Source organism: Schistocerca americana, unplaced genomic scaffold (assembly GCF_021461395.2).
Source record: "Schistocerca americana isolate TAMUIC-IGC-003095 unplaced genomic scaffold, iqSchAmer2.1 HiC_scaffold_47, whole genome shotgun sequence".
Classification (NCBI taxonomy): domain Eukaryota; kingdom Metazoa; phylum Arthropoda; class Insecta; order Orthoptera; family Acrididae; genus Schistocerca; species Schistocerca americana.
In genome coordinates this window covers 1,177,501-1,184,756 of record NW_025726203.1, presented here as the reverse complement: position 1 = coordinate 1,184,756, position 7,256 = coordinate 1,177,501, and the positions used below count along the sequence as shown (strand labels likewise).

The 7,256-nt window shown below is 43.5% G+C and overlaps 1 pseudogene; it reads right to left on the bottom strand.

Moving 5' to 3' along the window:
- Positions 1–6,367: 6,367 nt before the first annotated feature.
- LOC124583832 overlaps positions 6,368–7,256 on the bottom strand; it is a 3,012-nt pseudogene continuing 2,123 nt past the window's right edge.

Below are 7,256 nucleotides of genomic sequence, written 5' to 3'. Positions count from 1 at the left end.
GGCACAGGTGGTGCGGTTCCTCTGGCAGCTTCTAGTGTGTCTGGAGAAGGCGCGCGCCGAGCTCTCGTTGCTGTTGCTGGACCTTGAACACCTGGATTCACATGCTGCTGGCGTTCCAGTCTTCGTGCTGCATGCTGCGCTGCTCGTCCTCCAGCAATGGTATACTCCCGCAGTTGCCTAACTGAGTACCTATCTGCGTATTTACACACTATTTCACACGCCTTTTCATCACGAACTATTTCGTTAACGGTTTTATCACGTAACATCTCTAGCTCGTCAGATTCGAAATCACTATTTTGACACCCATATATCATGTGTTCTGGATCTCCCTCAGCACCACATTCACATCTATTATGGTCTGAACTATTTATTTTTAAGAAGTAGGTAGGGTATGGTCCGTGTCCAGTTAGGAAGTGAATCATTCCTTTTGTTGCATTTATGTGTCGCATTCGCTTCCTCTCTTTAATATCTGGAAATATCCTATGTACTCGTCTTCCAGTGTCAGTATTGTCCCACACTATTTGCCATTCTCTATCCAGCCAGTGTGCTAGCTGGATTTTGTCCTCAATTCTTTGTCCTGTAATTGCTTCCACTCTACCTAAGTCACCCTTACGAAGCCAGTACCTAGCTCCTCTTTGGCGGATTTGTAAGTCTACAGGATACAGTCCTAAGACCACCAATAATGCTTCAGTAGGTGTTGTTCTGAAGGCACCAGTCATCCTAATAAGCACACTTCGTTGCATCCTTCTCAAGTGTCTCACAGGTCGTACCTGTCTTAGCTTATGTGCCCAAACACTAGCCCCAAAAGATACGATTGATAACAATATCGCTTCATGATATATTCTGATAGCATTAGGGGGTAATTTATAGCTGGAAGTCGCTATTGTACAAATCTTATTCATGAGACTCATAGCCTTCTCACAAACTTGTTTGATATGTGCTCCAAAGTTCAAACCCTCATCTAGATACAGTCCAAGATATCTACAAATGGCTTCACGACTGATTGGAGTATCTTGCAGTTTTATAGAGGGTCCTCTTCCTGCTGATAATTTCCCTTTAAGTAACATGTATTTTGTTTTGTTGGCAGCCACTTGCAGTTTGTTACAAGCACACCACTGACTTACTAAATTAAGCATTATGTTAGCTCTTGTCTCTATAGAATTTCTAGAATCTCCTGTTATAATCACAAACAAATCATCTGCATAAGCTATTACGCCGGCTACATTTTCACTGTTATTCAGCAACTCTAGGAGGGGTTCTGTAAAAATGTCCCAAAATATAGGACCACAAATGGAGCCCTGAGGACATCCTTTAGTAACATGCCTAGTAATTGTATGTTCTGGCGCGGTCCACTTTACTGTTCGATCTTTACAATAATCAAGCAAGCTCAAATACAGACACTTGGGGGTTCTCAATTCACGTAATCTAGCAAACAGGGAGGGCCAAAAAAGATTGTCAAATGCACCTTGTATATCAATTGTCACGCCGATTACATATTTCGCCAATGTATTGGAGACCATTCCTAGTGCCTGGTTGACTGCGTCATCTATAGATTTACCTGGTCGGAAACCATACTGGCACTGGTGAAGGCCAAGAAGCTCCCTGTGGTCGCGTAAGCGTCCACATAAGAGTCGTTCCTGGACCTTCCCCATAGTGTTCAGCAGACATATCGGGCGGTAGCTCTTCGCAAGTTTCGGATCTCTATCCTCACCCTTTTTGATAATAATTGCCTCAGCAACCTTCCACACCTTTGGTACCCTTCCTTGCAGGAGACACTCATTCAGCAAGGCTGTCAAATACGGTACAATTAGCATTTTAAGGTTCTGTAGTGTTTCTGTAGTTATTTTATCTATTCCAGGAGATTTATTTTTCTTCAAGGAATCAATGGCATTGCCCACCTCCTCCTGTGCAAACGGAATAACCACACCCTCATCTGGATAGTCTTCTTCCATTTTTAGTCTCAAAAGCGACTGGTATTCATTATCTGAATTTGGATTATCACTTGGTAGCAGAGCTTCCAATAAGTAGTGAGCTGAGTCCCGCCAACCTATTGTTGTAGTTCCATCCGGCTTCTGGAGCGTAGACATGATAAGTGGTGTCTTAATTTTTTCACTAATAATCTTATATGGCAGTCCCCATACATTAGTTTCAAATTGTCTTTTAACAAAGTTTTCCCAGTGCTTTATTCTGGTATTTATTAGTTCTTGTTTATAGTTTCCTTTCAGTTCTCTGTAGTTTTGCAGCCTTCTTTGTCTCTCTCTATCACCCAGTGCCCTTTGATATGCTCTTCGAGCACGTCGTACACATCTTCTCAATTCTGTTAATGAGGAGCTCCAAGGGACCCTTGACTGACGAAAATAGGATCGTCTAGGTATGAAGGAATTCATGAGATTTTGAATTTGGTTCTGTATCTTTTCAGCCGCCTCATCAATATCAAAGCCATTTCCTATTGGTACTTGTAGCTGTAACTCTTCCCTCATACCTTCCCAATCAGCTCTCTTAAAATCAAAAATGGTTCCAGAAAAATCTTCATTTCTATTCATGTCAGATGTCCTTGTAATTTGGAATGTAATCATATTGTGATCGCTTACCGTTACCCTATTCAACACCTGCCAGCCTTGTATCCTACTTAAAACACTTTCGCTAGCCAACGTCACATCTATATTCGATTTCGCGCCTGCTCTATTTTGATATGTATATGGGAAGCCAGGTCTATTCATCACTATTAAATTGAGTTCCCCAATTGCATCCTGCAATTCCACTCCTCTCTCATCAGTCTCTATGCTATTCCAAAGTATCGATTTCGCATTGGCATCTATTGTGAAGATATGGAATCTGTTCCCTCCAACCTCTTTGGCTCTTTTCAATCTATCTATGTATGGTTGTATCTCATGTGCATACTGAAAATACGAATTAGTAAGTAAGAATACTCCCTCGGGTGATGTTAACTCCACCGTGATGGAATGCTCGTCATTTACCTGAGAGATTGCTGTAAGCAAAATGTCCCTTTTTAATACCACAGTAACCGTCATAGGATTTTCTCCACACATGATTGCCCTAGCACTAACTGGACTATGAACAAGCTTACCATTTTTGGTATACGGTTCTTGAATGCATAAAACATCCAAACTTCGATCCTCTGCAACCTTCCAGATCTCGGACATGACTGTGATACTACGCATTGCATTAATCTGAGCAACTCTTATCCCAGAATTCCTATTTGACATTAAGGTTGTCGAATATGGTTGTAGAACTTAACTCCAGTCTTGTCATACTCATAAACGGTTCTTCCATAACATTCTACAAACTCTCTGTAAAGATCTTCTTTATTAAATTTTTCGCTACGTCGAGTATATGCACGATTAAGTAACTCGCTTAGTTCTACCATATCTGTAGGTAAGTTATTACATCGCAGAAACAATCTATCCGCAGTTCCTGGATATGGAAAACCAATGGTCTTCCCTTTTGGATGTCCTTCTCTAATAATATGTCTAAGGGCCACAACAAGAACACTCATATCTTCCAACCTAGAGAGCCTATAATTCTCTTCCAGATCTGAATATATTAGATAAGGGTCTATTTGTTTTGTATCGCTATCCTTGTCACTATCCTTATTCTTATCACTATCCTTATCACTGGACGACATCTGAGTACTTCCACTCTCTGCAGGAGTGGTCTGAGTGCTGATTGACTTCATTAGGGGCTTATCACAACTTCCATTGTCATTTCTACTTTTCCCTTTCAGCTTAGATTTAATCTTTGAGAGAATTCCTCGATTCCCTGAACCTATATCACTACTACTTTTCCCATTTAATAGGGTGTGGCTAATTGGTTTCTCCTGTTGAAAAGGAGGAGACTCGCTGGATACGCTGGAGGTAACAACACTGTCCTGTAAGGGAAGAGAAGATTCATTCTCCTGTTGAGAAGGAGGAGACTCACTGGATACACTAAAGGTAGCAACACTGTCCTGTAAGGGAAGAGAAGATTCATTCTCCTGTTGAGAAGGAGGGGACTCACTGGATGCACCGGAGGTAACAACACTGTCCTGTAGGTGAAGTGAAAGTTCAGTCTCCCGTGACACCAAGGATACACATGTCTCCGTACTATCTATGATTTTTGAATCTTTTGCTTCTGTGGCTACCTTTACATTTTCTCGTTGCTTAAAACCTCTAGTATTCCCTATTATATTTGTGCCTGAGGAACTTTGTTGTTGCATGGTATCAAAAGTTTGTCTCTTATTACGTAGCATGTTCCTCCACTCCATCGCCCTGCGCCAGTTCCGTAGCCTCGTTGAAGGAGGCTTACGTTTCTTACTCCTCAAATTATTATCAGCTATTTGTTGATACTTATTTGTTAAATTTAATTCACTAAGAGGTATGAACACCTTACTGTATGGTGACAATTTACTGGCCATAATCTATACTCTGAATTGCTCTCTGTAAGTAAAGCTGATAAGTCGGACATTGTGGACCTGGTGAATTACATAATTTCCCTCTTGAGGAGCAGGGGATGCACTTTGCTGGCTTGCTAAGATTTGGACAAGTTTTCTTCTGGTGGTTTTCCTCGCCACAGTGTGAACAAACCGAAGCCTTTGCAGTACACTTAGCACTTTTATGACCAAAATTTTGACACTTAAAGCACTTAAATGCAAAGTAATCTCTTACTGATAGTGATCTAAAATCAACATACACACGTTTCCCTTCAATCAGCGTTTTCCTCACACGTGCACTCACTTCAAAGACATGGTTTACTTCTGTTTTCCCTCTGGGGCCGGTTTTAAAACAGTGCCGCATTTCCTCACTTAATTCTTGCTTGGTCATTTTGTCTGAAAGATTTTGTTGCCAAATTGTTTCTTGTAGTTCTTGACCATCCATGTCACTTGGTACGTCATATATAATGACGAGAGGTCGTTTCTTCCTTGGGGCCTCACACTTCAAGCTTTCTGAAATTTTGCTGTTTGAAACAATTTTCTCAATATCCGCAGCTGTTTCGGTTTCCACAATCAGCACACTGTTAATTGCACGCATATTTTTGATTTTAATTTGTTCCTTCCTTGGATCAAGCAGACTTGTGAATCTCTTTTTTGTAGTTTTTGCATCTCCTTCATCTTTTGATTTAATAAATAAAGTATTGTTTGTTTTCGCTTGGGCCGACGCTATTTTAGCCTTAGCACTTGGTCTTGCTGCAATTTCTGCAAAAGAAGGTACAGGCACCTTCGGTATTTCCTCCTTGATAGTTTTTATTTCTTTTGAAATCCCATCACTTTTTTCTACAAGAGTGTCACGAAGCCATTCATTCTGCTTTGTAAGCTCCTCATTCCTACCAACAAGTCTAGATTGGAACAATGCCCACATTGAAAGCTTGTTTCGCAACTCACTCATCACATTTATGGTTATTTTCTTAGTTGGGGTCATGCACTCATCAATAAACTCCAAGATGTCGGTATAATAGTCTTCTACTGTGCTCATTTTCATACCTGCACTAGTATCTCTACGTACATTTGCTTCCTCGTCGACAACAGAAGCCATAGTTAAAACATTTAACTGAACAGTTACAACAGAATCAGCGTAAGCAAGCACTTACGTTTTCCACAGTTTACAGCTCTCCTGCGGCGAGAAGGCACGATTCTGCAAGCAGTATTTGGCAGACGCACTGTATGCACACTCAATATCTCGCTGACCACGAGAAATGGGTGCAACGATCCCTCCTACTTGTCCAGCGTCAAATCCCACTCTTACAAAGAGTGTGATAGAGCTGGAAGTGTAGCAGTTTCTTTGCCAACTGATATTGTTTTTGGCAGTAGTACCAACTGCCGTGGTACACAGATCGAACCACTGTCGTGGTACACAGATCGAACCACAGTCGCCTACCAGTTTCGGTACACAGATCGAACTACGATCTACAGATTCTTTGACAGCACGTCCTGAGAGATACACTATATTTACCACACTATTATAATATTGTTTCAACAGCTTCTTTGTATAATCTTAAAAAAAAGATACTTGCTGTTTAATGAAGCTTACAGTAACTGAGCACAACACAGTTAGGTTATGAAGTCCGATGTCAGTTATACACACTCCAAAACGTGCGTTAACGAAATCCACCCGCACGAATCCACGCACACGCGCGAACACACACGAGACGACAACGAAAAACACACGTTAAGCTGCCATGCAGCAAATAATACACGCGAAATGCCGTTTCAAGATTGAACACAGTTAGGTTATGAAGTCCGATGTCAGCTATACACACTCCAAAACGTGCGTTAACGAAACCCACCCGCACGAATTCACGCACACGCGCGAACACACACGAGACGACAACGAAAAACACACGTTAAGCAGCCATGTAGCAAATAACACACGCGAAATGCCGTTTCAAGATTGAAGAACGGAAGATGTAGGAATCGACCGCGGCCATTTTAGATAGGGACAGCGGGAATCTCGTTAATCCATTCATGCGCGTCACTAATTAGATGACGAGGCATTTGGCTACCTTAAGAGAGTCATAGTTACTCCCGCCGTTTACCCGCGCTTGCTTGAATTTCTTCACGTTGACATTCAGAGCACTGGGCAGAAATCACATTGCGTCAACACCCGCTAGGGCCATCGCAATGCTTTGTTTTAATTAGACAGTCGGATTCCCCCAGTCCGTGCCAGTTCTGAGTTGATCGTTGAATGGCGGCCGAAGAGAATCCGCGCACCCGCGCGCCCCCGGAGGAGCACGCTAAGGCGGACGCGGCCTCGCAGCAAGGAAGATCCGTGGGAGGCCAAGGCACGGGACCGAGCTCGGATCCTGCACGCAGGTTGAAGCACCGGGGCGCGAACGCCGCGCAGGCGCGCGCATCCTGCACCGCCGGCCAGCACGAGGCCAACCAACGGCGAGAGCAGACCACGCCCGCGCTAAACGCCCGCACTTACCGGCACCCCTACGGCACTCACCTCGCCCAGGCCCGGCACGTTAGCGCTGACCCACTTCCCGACCAAGCCCGACACGCCCCGATCCTCAGAGCCAATCCTTATCCCGAAGTTACGGATCCAATTTGCCGACTTCCCTTACCTACATTATTCTATCGACTAGAGGCTCTTCACCTTGGAGACCTGCTGCGGATATGGGTACGAACCGGCGCGACACCTCCACGTGGCCCTCTCCCGGATTTTCAAGGTCCGAGGGGAAGATCGGGACACCGCCGCAACTGCGGTGCTCTTCGCGTTCCAAACCCTATCTCCCTGCTAGAGGATTCCAGGGAACTCGAA